This window comes from Mixophyes fleayi, chromosome 2 (genome assembly GCF_038048845.1).
Source record: "Mixophyes fleayi isolate aMixFle1 chromosome 2, aMixFle1.hap1, whole genome shotgun sequence".
NCBI classification, from domain to species: domain Eukaryota; kingdom Metazoa; phylum Chordata; class Amphibia; order Anura; family Limnodynastidae; genus Mixophyes; species Mixophyes fleayi.
The window spans coordinates 182,018,092-182,036,035 of record NC_134403.1 but is presented as its reverse complement, the minus strand read 5'-3'; the positions used below and the strand labels follow the sequence as shown (position 1 = coordinate 182,036,035).

The 17,944-nt window shown below is 40.4% G+C and overlaps 8 non-coding genes across 8 annotated transcripts; all 8 read right to left on the bottom strand.

Annotated features, from left to right (window-relative positions):
- Positions 1-985: 985 nt before the first annotated feature.
- LOC142142138 (small nucleolar RNA U3) lies at positions 986-1,203 on the bottom strand. Its single transcript, XR_012689073.1, has one exon. It is a non-coding gene; the product is annotated as a small nucleolar RNA U3 (small nucleolar RNA).
- A 1,936-nt stretch (positions 1,204-3,139) lies between these two features.
- On the bottom strand, positions 3,140-3,357 carry LOC142142111 (small nucleolar RNA U3). The gene has a single exon (XR_012689050.1). It is a non-coding gene; the product is annotated as a small nucleolar RNA U3 (small nucleolar RNA).
- Positions 3,358-5,291: 1,934 nt separating this feature from the next.
- On the bottom strand, positions 5,292-5,509 carry LOC142142060 (small nucleolar RNA U3). Its single transcript, XR_012689004.1, has one exon. It is a non-coding gene; the product is annotated as a small nucleolar RNA U3 (small nucleolar RNA).
- A 1,935-nt stretch (positions 5,510-7,444) lies between these two features.
- On the bottom strand, positions 7,445-7,662 carry LOC142142161 (small nucleolar RNA U3). Its single transcript, XR_012689092.1, has one exon. It is a non-coding gene; the product is annotated as a small nucleolar RNA U3 (small nucleolar RNA).
- Positions 7,663-9,598: 1,936 nt separating this feature from the next.
- LOC142142165 (small nucleolar RNA U3) lies at positions 9,599-9,816 on the bottom strand. Its single transcript, XR_012689096.1, has one exon. It is a non-coding gene; the product is annotated as a small nucleolar RNA U3 (small nucleolar RNA).
- Positions 9,817-11,752: 1,936 nt separating this feature from the next.
- Positions 11,753-11,970, bottom strand: LOC142142170 (small nucleolar RNA U3). The gene has a single exon (XR_012689100.1). It is a non-coding gene; the product is annotated as a small nucleolar RNA U3 (small nucleolar RNA).
- A 1,936-nt stretch (positions 11,971-13,906) lies between these two features.
- LOC142142164 (small nucleolar RNA U3) lies at positions 13,907-14,124 on the bottom strand. Its single transcript, XR_012689095.1, has one exon. It is a non-coding gene; the product is annotated as a small nucleolar RNA U3 (small nucleolar RNA).
- A 1,948-nt stretch (positions 14,125-16,072) lies between these two features.
- Positions 16,073-16,290, bottom strand: LOC142142136 (small nucleolar RNA U3). Its single transcript, XR_012689071.1, has one exon. It is a non-coding gene; the product is annotated as a small nucleolar RNA U3 (small nucleolar RNA).
- Positions 16,291-17,944: the final 1,654 nt, after the last annotated feature.

The window sequence follows — 17,944 nt, the reverse complement described above, 5'->3', positions numbered from 1 at the left end:
ACAATTACAATGAAATACAGATCCGAATTAAAATAGTAAGAACTAAAAACATTCATAATGGGAAAGAAAACTATGTATGGGCTGGAAGCTTGTGAGAAGGGCCCTTTAACCTCTCATACAAGTAACGCCATCATACTCCCAACAAGCAGAAGCGCGCAAACAATGCAACATAAAATGTTTTGATAACCTAATACCAACAAATTGCTTCCCCAGTTACATTTTTTTTTTTTTTTTTTTTTTTTTTTTTTTATTTCCTCTTATATATTGAAAGCCTGGGATCATGCTTTTGGGTCACTGAGCGCAAAAAATGTGTAAAAACACAAAAAAGTGCACAGGGTGCGGAACATCAAGCCCTCCTTAAAAGTGGCAGGTCCCCTTTATCTCCAACACCAAAAGGGGTCTTTTGGCCCCCCTTCACCGCAAAGCTCGGTGGTGTCCCTTTAGCCCTGGGTTTTGTCGAAGGTTTCCCCAGGGCAACTGAACTTTTGCCACCCCTTTGAAAAGGGGAACCTCAGGCCACACCTCTACCCTAGATTGTGGTGAGGAGCTCATAGGGTCATCTGCACCCACCAATCTGTAAAATTTAAAAACAACAGTTGAGGTGACAAACCAAAGAGATGAATAAATAAGTAAGTGCAGAGCAAGTATGGCCCCAGTCTAATGGACAGGCTATTACAAAAATATGCTGTAAAAGAAATATTGGAAAAAACATGGTCCTCGTCTTACTCTATCAACAAGGTTTCCCATTCCTCAATGATTTTTAGATATCTTTGGCTCACTACAACAGAAGCACATAACCCAGGTTCTCTCAGCTGCACCAATCTCAGGCCAGATGACCAAAGTAGCTTGTCCTTATTAAGAAAACCATTTCTAATATCATAAGACAGAACTTTACAAAAACAACAGCAAAGCAAATCCAGCTACACTGAAATCTCGGCTTATGTTCTTTCATAACATTCTCTGTCGTTGACAATTCAGAAACCCAACCACTCAGCTGGTGATTTCACTCCTCTACTCTTCCACAAAGGAAAAGAGAAACAGTCATCAAAAGCAGATAGTAGCTACCATAAAGCAGCACTACAAGCTCACTTCACACTCAAGAGAAATCATTAAAACTCTTCCTCATGGTTGGTGAGTCTGTATACTTTAGAGCACATTTCCAAATGTATAAACTATAGAAATGATCCCTGAAAGTATAGTCTTAACAAACTACTCTTCCATTAAGACACCAGCTGACATGGCAGCCTTTTTAATATTATAGCGATTTTTAACGTTTTTCGTGTTGAATTTCTAGTTTTATTTTTTGGATGGTGATAAAGAATACTGCATTTATATTTAGAACCAACAATGTTCTCAACTGAATTTAATGAATATTTTGTTCTACTTTTGAGCACTCATTTGCTTATTTGTCATGGTGAAGTCGGAAGGGGATTTAGCTACTATCTTACAGACATGAAGTGCAGGGAGCCTATGCGGTCCTTCTATAGATGGCCACATGGCATACTACTCACAGTGGTCGCATAATCTATTCAGCTGTAGTACAATATTCTATGAATGAATGATGTGGCCGCCTATGCACAGACTACATATGGTGTCTACCATGGCAGCCCCCCACACACACACACTGGGTAAACACAAAACAAAAACAGAAAAGTTAAAATAAAACTTGAAGAAGCAAAAAAAATATAAAAAAGTTGGTGATCTGCAGTGCAGCCCGGGCAGGGGCAGGCTGGGTTCGGGGGCCGGGAGGCATCTCCCCCTTGGGTCGGTCCCATAGAGGGCTACTTTGGGCTGGGTCACTGGGCCACCTGCATTTTTTTCCTTTAAAAGGTTCCTAATTGGCTGCTGAATCGAGTCTTGTCCCCTGAGCTAAAATTTGCCAGCCCTCCCCTGGGCCCTGGTAGTTAGTACCCTACCCCCCATCAGCATCCCTGGTCATATCTTGTTCCTAATGTCTTGAATTGTACCAGAAAGTATGAATGATTATGTTTTACGGTGTATTGTGCTTACAGCTTCGCTGCAACGTAATACATTTGAACGTAATGTATTGTATGTTTTCTGTACCTTTATACAAAATAAAGATACATATTCAATCAAAAATTGTAAATCAATATTTGGCAGGTGTGGGTCTCAAATTGTTTGAAATTATCCAAAAACAAATTCCGGTACAATTACAATGAAATACAGATCCGAATTAAAATAGTAAGAACTAAAAACATTCATAATGGGAAAGAAAACTATGTATGGGCTGGAAGCTTGTGAGAAGGGCCCTTTAACCTCTCATACAAGTAACGCCATCATACTCCCAACAAGCAGAGGCGCGCAAACAATGCAACATAAAATGTTTTGATAACCTAATACCAACAAATTGCTTCCCCAGTTACATTTTTTTTTATTTTTTTTATTTCCTCTTATATATTGAAAGCCTGGGATCATGCTTTTGGGTCACTGAGCGCAAAAAATGTGTAAAAACACAAAAAAGTGCACAGGGTGCGGAACATCAAGCCCTCCTTAAAAGTGGCAGGTCCCCTTTATCTCCAACACCAAAAGGGGTCTTTTGGCCCCCCTTCACCGCAAAGCTCGGTGGTGTCCCTTTAGCCCTGGGTTTTGTCGAAGGTTTCCCCAGGGCAACTGAACTTTTGCCGCCCCCTTGAAAAGGGGAACCTCAGGCCACACCTCTACCCTAGATTGTGGTGAGGAGCTCATAGGGTCATCTGCACCCACCAATCTGTAAAATTTAAAAACAACAGTTGAGGTGACAAACCAAAGAGATGAATAAATAAGTAAGTGCAGAGCAAGTATGGCCCCAGTCTAATGGACAGGCTATTACAAAAATATGCTGTAAAAGAAATATTGGAAAAAACATGGTCCTCGTCTTACTCTATCAACAAGGTTTCCCATTCCTCAATGATTTTTAGATATCTTTGGCTCACTACAACAGAAGCACATAACCCAGGTTCTCTCAGCTGCACCAATCTCAGGCCAGATGACCAAAGTAGCTTGTCCTTATTAAGAAAACCATTTCTAATATCATAAGACAGAACTTTACAAAAACAACAGCAAAGCAAATCCAGCTATACTGAAATCTCGGCTTAAGTTCTTTCATAACATTCTCTGTTGTTGACAATTCAGAAACCCAACCACTCAGCTGGTGATTTCACTCCTCTACTCTTCCACAAAGGAAAAGAGAAACAGTCATCAAAAGCAGATAGTAGCTACCATAAAGCAGCACTACAAGCTCACTTCACACTCAAGAGAAATCATTAAAACTCTTCCTCATGGTTGGTGAGTCTGTACACTTTAGAGCACATTTCCAAATGTATAAACTATAGAAATGATCCCTGAAAGTATAGTCTTAACAAACTACTCTTCCATTAAGACACCAGCTGACATGGCAGCCTTTTTAATATTATAGCGATTTTTAACGTTTTTCGTGTTGAATTTCTAGTTTTATTTTTTGGATGGTGATAAAGAATACTGCATTTATATTTAGAACCAACAATGTTCTCAACTGAATTTAATGAATATTTTGTTCTACTTTTGAGCACTCATTTGCTTATTTGTCATGGTGAAGTCGGAAGGGGATTTAGCTACTATCTTACAGACATGAAGTGCAGGGAGCCTATGCGGTCCTTCTATAGATGGCCACATGGCATACTACTCACAGTGGTCGCATAATCTATTCAGCTGTAGTACAATATTCTATGAATGAATGATGTGGCCGCCTATGCACAGACTACATATGGTGTCTACCATGGCAGCCCCCCACACACACACACTGGGTAAACACAAAACAAAAACAGAAAAGTTAAAATAAAACTTGAAGAAGCAAAAATAATATAAAAAAGTTGGTGATCTGCAGTGCAGCCCGGGCAGGGGCAGGCTGGGTTCGGGGGCCGGGAGGCATCTCCCCCTTGGGTCGGTCCCATAGAGGGCTACTTTGGGCTGGGTCACTGGGCCACCTGCATTTTTTTCCTTTAAAAGGTTCCTAATTGGCTGCTGAATCGAGTCTTGTCCCCTGAGCTAAAATTTGCCAGCCCTCCCCTGGGCCCTGGTAGTTAGTACCCTACCCCCCATCAGCATCCCTGGTCATATCTTGTTCCTAATGTCTTGAATTGTACCAGAAAGTATGAATGATTATGTTTTACGGTGTATTGTGCTTACAGCTTCGCTGCAACGTAATACATTTGAACGTAATGTATTGTATGTTTTCTGTACCTTTATACAAAATAAAGATACATATTCAATCAAAAATTGTAAATCAATATTTGGCAGGTGTGGGTCTCAAATTGTTTGAAATTATCCAAAAACAAATTCCGGTACAATTACAATGAAATACAGATCCGAATTAAAATAGTAAGAACTAAAAACATTCATAATGGGAAAGAAAACTATGTATGGGCTGGAAGCTTGTGAGAAGGGCCCTTTAACCTCTCATACAAGTAACGCCATCATACTCCCAACAAGCAGAGGCGCGCAAACAATGCAACATAAAATGTTTTGATAACCTAATACCAACAAATTGCTTCCCCAGTTACATTTTTTTTTATTTTTTTTATTTCCTCATATATTGAAAGCCTGGGATCATGCTTTTGGGTCACTGAGCGCAAAAAATGTGTAAAAACACAAAAAAGTGCACAGGGTGCGGAACATCAAGCCCTCCTTAAAAGTGGCAGGTCCCCTTTATCTCCAACACCAAAAGGGGTCTTTTGGCCCCCCTTCACCGCAAAGCTCGGTGGTGTCCCTTTAGCCCTGGGTTTTGTCGAAGGTTTCCCCAGGGCAACTGAACTTTTGCCGCCCCCTTGAAAAGGGGAACCTCAGGCCACACCTCTACCCTAGATTGTGGTGAGGAGCTCATAGGGTCATCTGCACCCACCAATCTGTAAAATTTAAAAACAACAGTTGAGGTGACAAACCAAAGAGATGAATAAATAAGTAAGTGCAGAGCAAGTATGGCCCCAGTCTAATGGACAGGCTATTACAAAAATATGCTGTAAAAGAAATATTGGAAAAAACATGGTCCTCGTCTTACTCTATCAACAAGGTTTCCCATTCCTCAATGATTTTTAGATATCTTTGGCTCACTACAACAGAAGCACATAACCCAGGTTCTCTCAGCTGCACCAATCTCAGGCCAGATGACCAAAGTAGCTTGTCCTTATTAAGAAAACCATTTCTAATATCATAAGACAGAACTTTACAAAAACAACAGCAAAGCAAATCCAGCTATACTGAAATCTCGGCTTATGTTCTTTCATAACATTCTCTGTTGTTGACAATTCAGAAACCCAACCACTCAGCTGGTGATTTCACTCCTCTACTCTTCCACAAAGGAAAAGAGAAACAGTCATCAAAAGCAGATAGTAGCTACCATAAAGTAGCACTACAAGCTCACTTCACACTCAAGAGAAATCATTAAAACTCTTCCTCATGGTTGGTGAGTCTGTACACTTTAGAGCACATTTCCAAATGTATAAACTATAGAAATGATCCCTGAAAGTATAGTCTTAACAAACTACTCTTCCATTAAGACACCAGCTGACATGGCAGCCTTTTTAATATTATAGCGATTTTTAACGTTTTTCGTGTTGAATTTCTAGTTTTATTTTTTGGATGGTGATAAAGAATACTGCATTTATATTTAGAACCAACAATGTTCTCAACTGAATTTAATGAATATTTTGTTCTACTTTTGAGCACTCATTTGCTTATTTGTCATGGTGAAGTCGGAAGGGGATTTAGCTACTATCTTACAGACATGAAGTGCAGGGAGCCTATGCGGTCCTTCTATAGATGGCCACATGGCATACTACTCACAGTGGTCGCATAATCTATTCAGCTGTAGTACAATATTCTATGAATGAATGATGTGGCCGCCTATGCACAGACTACATATGGTGTCTACCATGGCAGCCCCCCACACACACACACTGGGTAAACACAAAACAAAAACAGAAAAGTTAAAATAAAACTTGAAGAAGCAAAAAAAATATAAAAAAGTTGGTGATCTGCAGTGCAGCCCGGGCAGGGGCAGGCTGGGTTCGGGGGCCGGGAGGCATCTCCCCCTTGGGTCGGTCCCATAGAGGGCTACTTTGGGCTGGGTCACTGGGCCACCTGCATTTTTTTCCTTTAAAAGGTTCCTAATTGGCTGCTGAATCGAGTCTTGTCCCCTGAGCTAAAATTTGCCAGCCCTCCCCTGGGCCCTGGTAGTTAGTACCCTACCCCCCATCAGCATCCCTGGTCATATCTTGTTCCTAATGTCTTGAATTGTACCAGAAAGTATGAATGATTATGTTTTACGGTGTATTGTGCTTACAGCTTCGCTGCAACGTAATACATTTGAACGTAATGTATTGTATGTTTTCTGTACCTTTATACAAAATAAAGATACATATTCAATCAAAAATTGTAAATCAATATTTGGCAGGTGTGGGTCTCAAATTGTTTGAAATTATCCAAAAACAAATTCCGGTACAATTACAATGAAATACAGATCCGAATTAAAATAGTAAGAACTAAAAACATTCATAATGGGAAAGAAAACTATGTATGGGCTGGAAGCTTGTGAGAAGGGCCCTTTAACCTCTCATACAAGTAACGCCATCATACTCCCAACAAGCAGAAGCGCGCAAACAATGCAACATAAAATGTTTTGATAACCTAATACCAACAAATTGCTTCCCCAGTTACATTTTTTTTTTTTTTTTTATTTCCTCTTATATATTGAAAGCCTGGGATCATGCTTTTGGGTCACTGAGCGCAAAAAATGTGTAAAAACACAAAAAAGTGCACAGGGTGCGGAACATCAAGCACTCCTTAAAAGTGGCAGGTCCCCTTTATCTCCAACACCAAAAGGGGTCTTTTGGCCCCCCTTCACCGCAAAGCTCGGTGGTGTCCCTTTAGCCCTGGGTTTTGTCGAAGGTTTCCCCAGGGCAACTGAACTTTTGCCACCCCCTTGAAAAGGGGAACCTCAGGCCACACCTCTACCCTAGATTGTGGTGAGGAGCTCATAGGGTCATCTGCACCCACCAATCTGTAAAATTTAAAAACAACAGTTGAGGTGACAAACCAAAGAGATGAATAAATAAGTAAGTGCAGAGCAAGTATGGCCCCAGTCTAATGGACAGGCTATTACAAAAATATGCTGTAAAAGAAATATTGGAAAAAACATGGTCCTCGTCTTACTCTATCAACAAGGTTTCCCATTCCTCAATGATTTTTAGATATCTTTGGCTCACTACAACAGAAGCACATAACCCAGGTTCTCTCAGCTGCACCAATCTCAGGCCAGATGACCAAAGTAGCTTGTCCTTATTAAGAAAACCATTTCTAATATCATAAGACAGAACTTTACAAAAACAACAGCAAAGCAAATCCAGCTACACTGAAATCTCGGCTTATGTTCTTTCATAACATTCTCTGTCGTTGACAATTCAGAAACCCAACCACTCAGCTGGTGATTTCACTCCTCTACTCTTCCACAAAGGAAAAGAGAAACAGTCATCAAAAGCAGATAGTAGCCACCATAAAGCAGCACTACAAGCTCACTTCACACTCAAGAGAAATCATTAAAACTCTTCCTCATGGTTGGTGAGTCTGTATACTTTAGAGCACATTTCCAAATGTATAAACTATAGAAATGATCCCTGAAAGTATAGTCTTAACAAACTACTCTTCCATTAAGACACCAGCTGACATGGCAGCCTTTTTAATATTATAGCGATTTTTAACGTTTTTCGTGTTGAATTTCTAGTTTTATTTTTTGGATGGTGATAAAGAATACTGCATTTATATTTAGAACCAACAATGTTCTCAACTGAATTTAATGAATATTTTGTTCTACTTTTGAGCACTCATTTGCTTATTTGTCATGGTGAAGTCGGAAGGGGATTTAGCTACTATCTTACAGACATGAAGTGCAGGGAGCCTATGCGGTCCTTCTATAGATGGCCACATGGCATACTACTCACAGTGGTCGCATAATCTATTCAGCTGTAGTACAATATTCTATGAATGAATGATGTGGCCGCCTATGCACAGACTACATATGGTGTCTACCATGGCAGCCCCCCACACACACACACTGGGTAAACACAAAACAAAAACAGAAAAGTTAAAATAAAACTTGAAGAAGCAAAAAAAATATAAAAAAGTTGGTGATCTGCAGTGCAGCCCGGGCAGGGGCAGGCTGGGTTCGGGGGCCGGGAGGCATCTCCCCCTTGGGTCGGTCCCATAGAGGGCTACTTTGGGCTGGGTCACTGGGCCACCTGCATTTTTTTCCTTTAAAAGGTTCCTAATTGGCTGCTGAATCGAGTCTTGTCCCCTGAGCTAAAATTTGCCAGCCCTCCCCTGGGCCCTGGTAGTTAGTACCCTACCCCCCATCAGCATCCCTGGTCATATCTTGTTCCTAATGTCTTGAATTGTACCAGAAAGTATGAATGATTATGTTTTACGGTGTATTGTGCTTACAGCTTCGCTGCAACGTAATACATTTGAACGTAATGTATTGTATGTTTTCTGTACCTTTATACAAAATAAAGATACATATTCAATCAAAAATTGTAAATCAATATTTGGCAGGTGTGGGTCTCAAATTGTTTGAAATTATCCAAAAACAAATTCCGGTACAATTACAATGAAATACAGATCCGAATTAAAATAGTAAGAACTAAAAACATTCATAATGGGAAAGAAAACTATGTATGGGCTGGAAGCTTGTGAGAAGGGCCCTTTAACCTCTCATACAAGTAACGCCATCATACTCCCAACAAGCAGAGGCGCGCAAACAATGCAACATAAAATGTTTTGATAACCTAATACCAACAAATTGCTTCCCCAGTTACATTTTTTTTTATTTTTTTTATTTCCTCTTATATATTGAAAGCCTGGGATCATGCTTTTGGGTCACTGAGCGCAAAAAATGTGTAAAAACACAAAAAAGTGCACAGGGTGCGGAACATCAAGCCCTCCTTAAAAGTGGCAGGTCCCCTTTATCTCCAACACCAAAAGGGGTCTTTTGGCCCCCCTTCACCGCAAAGCTCGGTGGTGTCCCTTTAGCCCTGGGTTTTGTCAAAGGTTTCCCCAGGGCAACTGAACTTTTGCCGCCCCCTTGAAAAGGGGAACCTCAGGCCACACCTCTACCCTAGATTGTGGTGAGGAGCTCATAGGGTCATCTGCACCCACCAATCTGTAAAATTTAAAAACAACAGTTGAGGTGACAAACCAAAGAGATGAATAAATAAGTAAGTGCAGAGCAAGTATGGCCCCAGTCTAATGGACAGGCTATTACAAAAATATGCTGTAAAAGAAATATTGGAAAAAACATGGTCCTCGTCTTACTCTATCAACAAGGTTTCCCATTCCTCAATGATTTTTAGATATCTTTGGCTCACTACAACAGAAGCACATAACCCAGGTTCTCTCAGCTGCACCAATCTCAGGCCAGATGACCAAAGTAGCTTGTCCTTATTAAGAAAACCATTTCTAATATCATAAGACAGAACTTTACAAATACAACAGCAAAGCAAATCCAGCTATACTGAAATCTCGGCTTAAGTTCTTTCATAACATTCTCTGTTGTTGACAATTCAGAAACCCAACCACTCAGCTGGTGATTTCACTCCTCTACACTTCCACAAAGGAAAAGAGAAACAGTCATCAAAAGCAGATAGTAGCTACCATAAAGCAGCACTACAAGCTCACTTCACACTCAAGAGAAATCATTAAAACTCTTCCTCATGGTTGGTGAGTCTGTACACTTTAGAGCACATTTCCAAATGTATAAACTATAGAAATGATCCCTGAAAGTATAGTCTTAACAAACTACTCTTCCATTAAGACACCAGCTGACATGGCAGCCTTTTTAATATTATAGCGATTTTTAACGTTTTTCGTGTTGAATTTCTAGTTTTATTTTTTGGATGGTGATAAAGAATACTGCATTTATATTTAGAACCAACAATGTTCTCAACTGAATTTAATGAATATTTTGTTCTACTTTTGAGCACTCATTTGCTTATTTGTCATGGTGAAGTCGGAAGGGGATTTAGCTACTATCTTACAGACATGAAGTGCAGGGAGCCTATGCGGTCCTTCTATAGATGGCCACATGGCATACTACTCACAGTGGTCGCATAATCTATTCAGCTGTAGTACAATATTCTATGAATGAATGATGTGGCCGCCTATGCACAGACTACATATGGTGTCTACCATGGCAGCCCCCCACACACACACACTGGGTAAACACAAAACAAAAACAGAAAAGTTAAAATAAAACTTGAAGAAGCAAAAAAAATATAAAAAAGTTGGTGATCTGCAGTGCAGCCCGGGCAGGGGCAGGCTGGGTTCGGGGGCCGGGAGGCATCTCCCCCTTGGGTCGGTCCCATAGAGGGCTACTTTGGGCTGGGTCACTGGGCCACCTGCATTTTTTTCCTTTAAAAGGTTCCTAATTGGCTGCTGAATCGAGTCTTGTCCCCTGAGCTAAAATTTGCCAGCCCTCCCCTGGGCCCTGGTAGTTAGTACCCTACCCCCCATCAGCATCCCTGGTCATATCTTGTTCCTAATGTCTTGAATTGTACCAGAAAGTATGAATGATTATGTTTTACGGTGTATTGTGCTTACAGCTTCGCTGCAACGTAATACATTTGAACGTAATGTATTGTATGTTTTCTGTACCTTTATACAAAATAAAGATACATATTCAATCAAAAATTGTAAATCAATATTTGGCAGGTGTGGGTCTCAAATTGTTTGAAATTATCCAAAAACAAATTCCGGTACAATTACAATGAAATACAGATCCGAATTAAAATAGTAAGAACTAAAAACATTCATAATGGGAAAGAAAACTATGTATGGGCTGAAAGCTTGTGAGAAGGGCCCTTTAACCTCTCATACAAGTAACGCCATCATACTCCCAACAAGCAGAGGCGCGCAAACAATGCAACATAAAATGTTTTGATAACCTAATACCAACAAATTGCTTCCCCAGTTACATTTTTTTTTATTTTTTTTATTTCCTCTTATATATTGAAAGCCTGGGATCATGCTTTTGGGTCACTGAGCGCAAAAAATGTGTAAAAACACAAAAAAGTGCACAGGGTGCGGAACATCAAGCCCTCCTTAAAAGTGGCAGGTCCCCTTTATCTCCAACACCAAAAGGGGTCTTTTGGCCCCCCTTCACCGCAAAGCTCGGTGGTGTCCCTTTAGCCCTGGGTTTTGTCGAAGGTTTCCCCAGGGCAACTGAACTTTTGCCGCCCCCTTGAAAAGGGGAACCTCAGGCCACACCTCTACCCTAGATTGTGGTGAGGAGCTCATAGGGTCATCTGCACCCACCAATCTGTAAAATTTAAAAACAACAGTTGAGGTGACAAACCAAAGAGATGAATAAATAAGTAAGTGCAGAGCAAGTATGGCCCCAGTCTAATGGACAGGCTATTACAAAAATATGCTGTAAAAGAAATATTGGAAAAAACATGGTCCTCGTCTTACTCTATCAACAAGGTTTCCCATTCCTCAATGATTTTTAGATATCTTTGGCTCACTACAACAGAAGCACATAACCCAGGTTCTCTCAGCTGCACCAATCTCAGGCCAGATGACCAAAGTAGCTTGTCCTTATTAAGAAAACCATTTCTAATATCATAAGACAGAACTTTACAAATACAACAGCAAAGCAAATCCAGCTATACTGAAATCTCGGCTTAAGTTCTTTCATAACATTCTCTGTTGTTGACAATTCAGAAACCCAACCACTCAGCTGGTGATTTCACTCCTCTACACTTCCACAAAGGAAAAGAGAAACAGTCATCAAAAGCAGATAGTAGCTACCATAAAGCAGCACTACAAGCTCACTTCACACTCAAGAGAAATCATTAAAACTCTTCCTCATGGTTGGTGAGTCTGTACATTTTAGAGCACATTTCCAAATGTATAAACTATAGAAATGATCCCTGAAAGTATAGTCTTAACAAACTACTCTTCCATTAAGACACCAGCTGACATGGCAGCCTTTTTAATATTATAGCGATTTTTAACGTTTTTCGTGTTGAATTTCTAGTTTTATTTTTTGGATGGTGATAAAGAATACTGCATTTATATTTAGAACCAACAATGTTCTCAACTGAATTTAATGAATATTTTGTTCTACTTTTGAGCACTCATTTGCTTATTTGTCATGGTGAAGTCGGAAGGGGATTTAGCTACTATCTTACAGACATGAAGTGCAGGGAGCCTATGCGGTCCTTCTATAGATGGCCACATGGCATACTACTCACAGTGGTCGCATAATCTATTCAGCTGTAGTACAATATTCTATGAATGAATGATGTGGCCGCCTATGCACAGACTACATATGGTGTCTACCATGGCAGCCCCCCACACACACACACTGGGTAAACACAAAACAAAAACAGAAAAGTTAAAATAAAACTTGAAGAAGCAAAAAAAATATAAAAAAGTTGGTGATCTGCAGTGCAGCCCGGGCAGGGGCAGGCTGGGTTCGGGGGCCGGGAGGCATCTCCCCCTTGGGTCGGTCCCATAGAGGGCTACTTTGGGCTGGGTCACTGGGCCACCTGCATTTTTTTCCTTTAAAAGGTTCCTAATTGGCTGCTGAATCGAGTCTTGTCCCCTGAGCTAAAATTTGCCAGCCCTCCCCTGGGCCCTGGTAGTTAGTACCCTACCCCCCATCAGCATCCCTGGTCATATCTTGTTCCTAATGTCTTGAATTGTACCAGAAAGTATGAATGATTATGTTTTACGGTGTATTGTGCTTACAGCTTCGCTGCAACGTAATACATTTGAACGTAATGTATTGTATGTTTTCTGTACCTTTATACAAAATAAAGATACATATTCAATCAAAAATTGTAAATCAATATTTGGCAGGTGTGGGTCTCAAATTGTTTGAAATTATCCAAAAACAAATTCCGGTACAATTACAATGAAATACAGATCCGAATTAAAATAGTAAGAACTAAAAACATTCATAATGGGAAAGAAAACTATGTATGGGCTGGAAGCTTGTGAGAAGGGCCCTTTAACCTCTCATACAAGTAACGCCATCATACTCCCAACAAGCAGAGGCGCGCAAACAATGCAACATAAAATGTTTTGATAACCTAATACCAACAAATTGCTTCCCCAGTTACATTTTTTTTTTTTTTTTTTATTTCCTCTTATATATTGAAAGCCTGGGATCATGCTTTTGGGTCACTGAGCGCAAAAAATGTGTAAAAACACAAAAAAGTGCACAGGGTGCGGAACATCAAGCCCTCCTTAAAAGTGGCAGGTCCCCTTTATCTCCAACACCAAAAGGGGTCTTTTGGCCCCCCTTCACCGCAAAGCTCGGTGGTGTCCCTTTAGCCCTGGGTTTTGTCAAAGGTTTCCCCAGGGCAACTGAACTTTTGCCGCCCCCTTGAAAAGGGGAACCTCAGGCCACACCTCTACCCTAGATTGTGGTGAGGAGCTCATAGGGTCATCTGCACCCACCAATCTGTAAAATTTAAAAACAACAGTTGAGGTGACAAACCAAAGAGATGAATAAATAAGTAAGTGCAGAGCAAGTATGGCCCCAGTCTAATGGACAGGCTATTACAAAAATATGCTGTAAAAGAAATATTGGAAAAAACATGGTCCTCGTCTTACTCTATCAACAAGGTTTCCCATTCCTCAATGATTTTTAGATATCTTTGGCTCACTACAACAGAAGCACATAACCCAGGTTCTCTCAGCTGCACCAATCTCAGGCCAGATGACCAAAGTAGCTTGTCCTTATTAAGAAAACCATTTCTAATATCATAAGACAGAACTTTACAAATACAACAGCAAAGCAAATCCAGCTATACTGAAATCTCAGCTTAAGTTCTTTCATAACATTCTCTGTTGTTGACAATTCAGAAACCCAACCACTCAGCTGGTGATTTCACTCCTCTACACTTCCACAAAGGAAAAGAGAAACAGTCATCAAAAGCAGATAGTAGCTACCATAAAGCAGCACTACAAGCTCACTTCACACTCAAGAGAAATCATTAAAACTCTTCCTCATGGTTGGTGAGTCTGTACACTTTAGAGCACATTTCCAAATGTATAAACTATAGAAATGATCCCTGAAAGTATAGTCTTAACAAACTACTCTTCCATTAAGACACCAGCTGACATGGCAGCCTTTTTAATATTATAGCGATTTTTAACGTTTTTCGTGTTGAATTTCTAGTTTTATTTTTTGGATGGTGATAAAGAATACTGCATTTATATTTAGAACCAACAATGTTCTCAACTGAATTTAATGAATATTTTGTTCTACTTTTGAGCACTCATTTGCTTATTTGTCATGGTGAAGTCGGAAGGGGATTTAGCTACTATCTTACAGACATGAAGTGCAGGGAGCCTATGCGGTCCTTCTATAGATGGCCACATGGCATACTACTCACAGTGGTCGCATAATCTATTCAGCTGTAGTACAATATTCTATGAATGAATGATGTGGCCGCCTATGCACAGACTACATATGGTGTCTACCATGGCAGCCCCCCACACACACACACTGGGTAAACACAAAACAAAAACAGAAAAGTTAAAATAAAACTTGAAGAAGCAAAAAAAATATAAAAAAGTTGGTGATCTGCAGTGCAGCCCGGGCAGGGGCAGGCTGGGTTCGGGGGCCGGGAGGCATCTCCCCCTTGGGTCGGTCCCATAGAGGGCTACTTTGGGCTGGGTCACTGGGCCACCTGCATTTTTTTCCTTTAAAAGGTTCCTAATTGGCTGCTGAATCGAGTCTTGTCCCCTGAGCTAAAATTTGCCAGCCCTCCCCTGGGCCCTGGTAGTTAGTACCCTACCCCCCATCAGCATCCCTGGTCATATCTTGTTCCTAATGTCTTGAATTGTACCAGAAAGTATGAATGATTATGTTTTACGGTGTATTGTGCTTACAGCTTCGCTGCAACGTAATACATTTGAACGTAATGTATTGTATGTTTTCTGTACCTTTATACAAAATAAAGATACATATTCAATCAAAAATTGTAAATCAATATTTGGCAGGTGTGGGTCTCAAATTGTTTGAAATTATCCAAAAACAAATTCCGGTACAATTACAATGAAATACAGATCCGAATTAAAATAGTAAGAACTAAAAACATTCATAATGGGAAAGAAAACTATGTATGGGCTGGAAGCTTGTGAGAAGGGCCCTTTAACCTCTCATACAAGTAACGCCATCATACTCCCAACAAGCAGAGGCGCGCAAACAATGCAACATAAAATGTTTTGATAACCTAATACCAACAAATTGCTTCCCCAGTTACATTTTTTTTTTTTTTTTTTTTTTTTTGTTTTATTTCCTCTTATATATTGAAAGCCTGGGATCATGCTTTTGGGTCACTGAGCGCAAAAAATGTGTAAAAACACAAAAAAGTGCACAGGGTGCGGAACATCAAGCCCTCCTTAAAAGTGGCAGGTCCCCTTTATCTCCAACACCAAAAGGGGTCTTTTGGCCCCCCTTCACCGCAAAGCTCGGTGGTGTCCCTTTAGCCCTGGGTTTTGTCGAAGGTTTCCCCAGGGCAACTGAACTTTTGCCACCCCTTTGAAAAGGGGAACCTCAGGCCACACCTCTACCCTAGATTGTGGTGAGGAGCTCATAGGGTCATCTGCACCCACCAATCTGTAAAATTTAAAAACAACAGTTGAGGTGACAAACCAAAGAGATGAATAAATAAGTAAGTGCAGAGCAAGTATGGCCCCAGTCTAATGGACAGGCTATTACAAAAATATGCTGTAAAAGAAATATTGGAAAAAACATGGTCCTCGTCTTACTCTATCAACAAGGTTTCCCATTCCTCAATGATTTTTAGATATCTTTGGCTCACTACAACAGAAGCACATAACCCAGGTTCTCTCAGCTGCACCAATCTCAGGCCAGATGACCAAAGTAGCTTGTCCTTATTAAGAAAACCATTTCTAATATCATAAGACAGAACTTTACAAAAACAACAGCAAAGCAAATCCAGCTACACTGAAATCTCGGCTTATGTTCTTTCATAACATTCTCTGTCGTTGACAATTCAGAAACCCAACCACTCAGCTGGTGATTTCACTCCTCTACTCTTCCACAAAGGAAAAGAGAAACAGTCATCAAAAGCAGATAGTAGCTACCATAAAGCAGCACTACAAGCTCACTTCACACTCAAGAGAAATCATTAAAACTCTTCCTCATGGTTGGTGAGTCTGTATACTTTAGAGCACATTTCCAAATGTATAAACTATAGAAATGATCCCTGAAAGTATAGTCTTAACAAACTACTCTTCCATTAAGACACCAGCTGACATGGCAGCCTTTTTAATATTATAGCGATTTTTAACGTTTTTCGTGTTGAATTTCTAGTTTTATTTTTTGGATGGTGATAAAGAATACTGCATTTATATTTAGAACCAACAATGTTCTCAACTGAATTTAATGAATATTTTGTTCTACTTTTGAGCACTCATTTGCTTATTTGTCATGGTGAAGTCGGAAGGGGATTTAGCTACTATCTTACAGACATGAAGTGCAGGGAGCCTATGCGGTCCTTCTATAGATGGCCACATGGCATACTACTCACAGTGGTCGCATAATCTATTCAGCTGTAGTACAATATTCTATGAATGAATGATGTGGCCGCCTATGCACAGACTACATATGGTGTCTACCATGGCAGCCCCCCACACACACACACTGGGTAAACACAAAACAAAAACAGAAAAGTTAAAATAAAACTTGAAGAAGCAAAAAAAATATAAAAAAGTTGGTGATCTGCAGTGCAGCCCGGGCAGGGGCAGGCTGGGTTCGGGGGCCGGGAGGCATCTCCCCCTTGGGTCGGTCCCATAGAGGGCTACTTTGGGCTGGGTCACTGGGCCACCTGCATTTTTTTCCTTTAAAAGGTTCCTAATTGGCTGCTGAATCGAGTCTTGTCCCCTGAGCTAAAATTTGCCAGCCCTCCCCTGGGCCCTGGTAGTTAGTACCCTACCCCCCATCAGCATCCCTGGTCATATCTTGTTCCTAATGTCTTGAATTGTACCAGAAAGTATGAATGATTATGTTTTACGGTGTATTGTGCTTACAGCTTCGCTGCAACGTAATACATTTGAACGTAATGTATTGTATGTTTTCTGTACCTTTATACAAAATAAAGATACATATTCAATCAAAAATTGTAAATCAATATTTGGCAGGTGTGGGTCTCAAATTGTTTGAAATTATCCAAAAACAAATTCCGGTACAATTACAATGAAATACAGATCCGAATTAAAATAGTAAGAACTAAAAACATTCATAATGGGAAAGAAAACTATGTATGGGCTGGAAGCTTGTGAGAAGGGCCCTTTAACCTCTCATACAAGTAACGCCATCATACTCCCAACAAGCAGAGGCGCGCAAACAATGCAACATAAAATGTTTTGATAACCTAATACCAACAAATTGCTTCCCCAGTTACATTTTTTTTTATTTTTTTTATTTCCTCTTATATATTGAAAGCCTGGGATCATGCTTTTGGGTCACTGAGCGCAAAAAATGTGTAAAAACACAAAAAAGTGCACAGGGTGCGGAACATCAAGCCCTCCTTAAAAGTGGCAGGTCCCCTTTATCTCCAACACCAAAAGGGGTCTTTTGGCCCCCCTTCACCGCAAAGCTCGGTGGTGTCCCTTTAGCCCTGGGTTTTGTCGAAGGTTTCCCCAGGGCAACTGAACTTTTGCCGCCCCCTTGAAAAGGGGAACCTCAGGCCACACCTCTACCCTAGATTGTGGTGAGGAGCTCATAGGGTCATCTGCACCCACCAATCTGTAAAATTTAAAAACAACAGTTGAGGTGACAAACCAAAGAGATGAATAAATAAGTAAGTGCAGAGCAAGTATGGCCCCAGTCTAATGGACAGGCTATTACAAAAATATGCTGTAAAAGAAATATTGG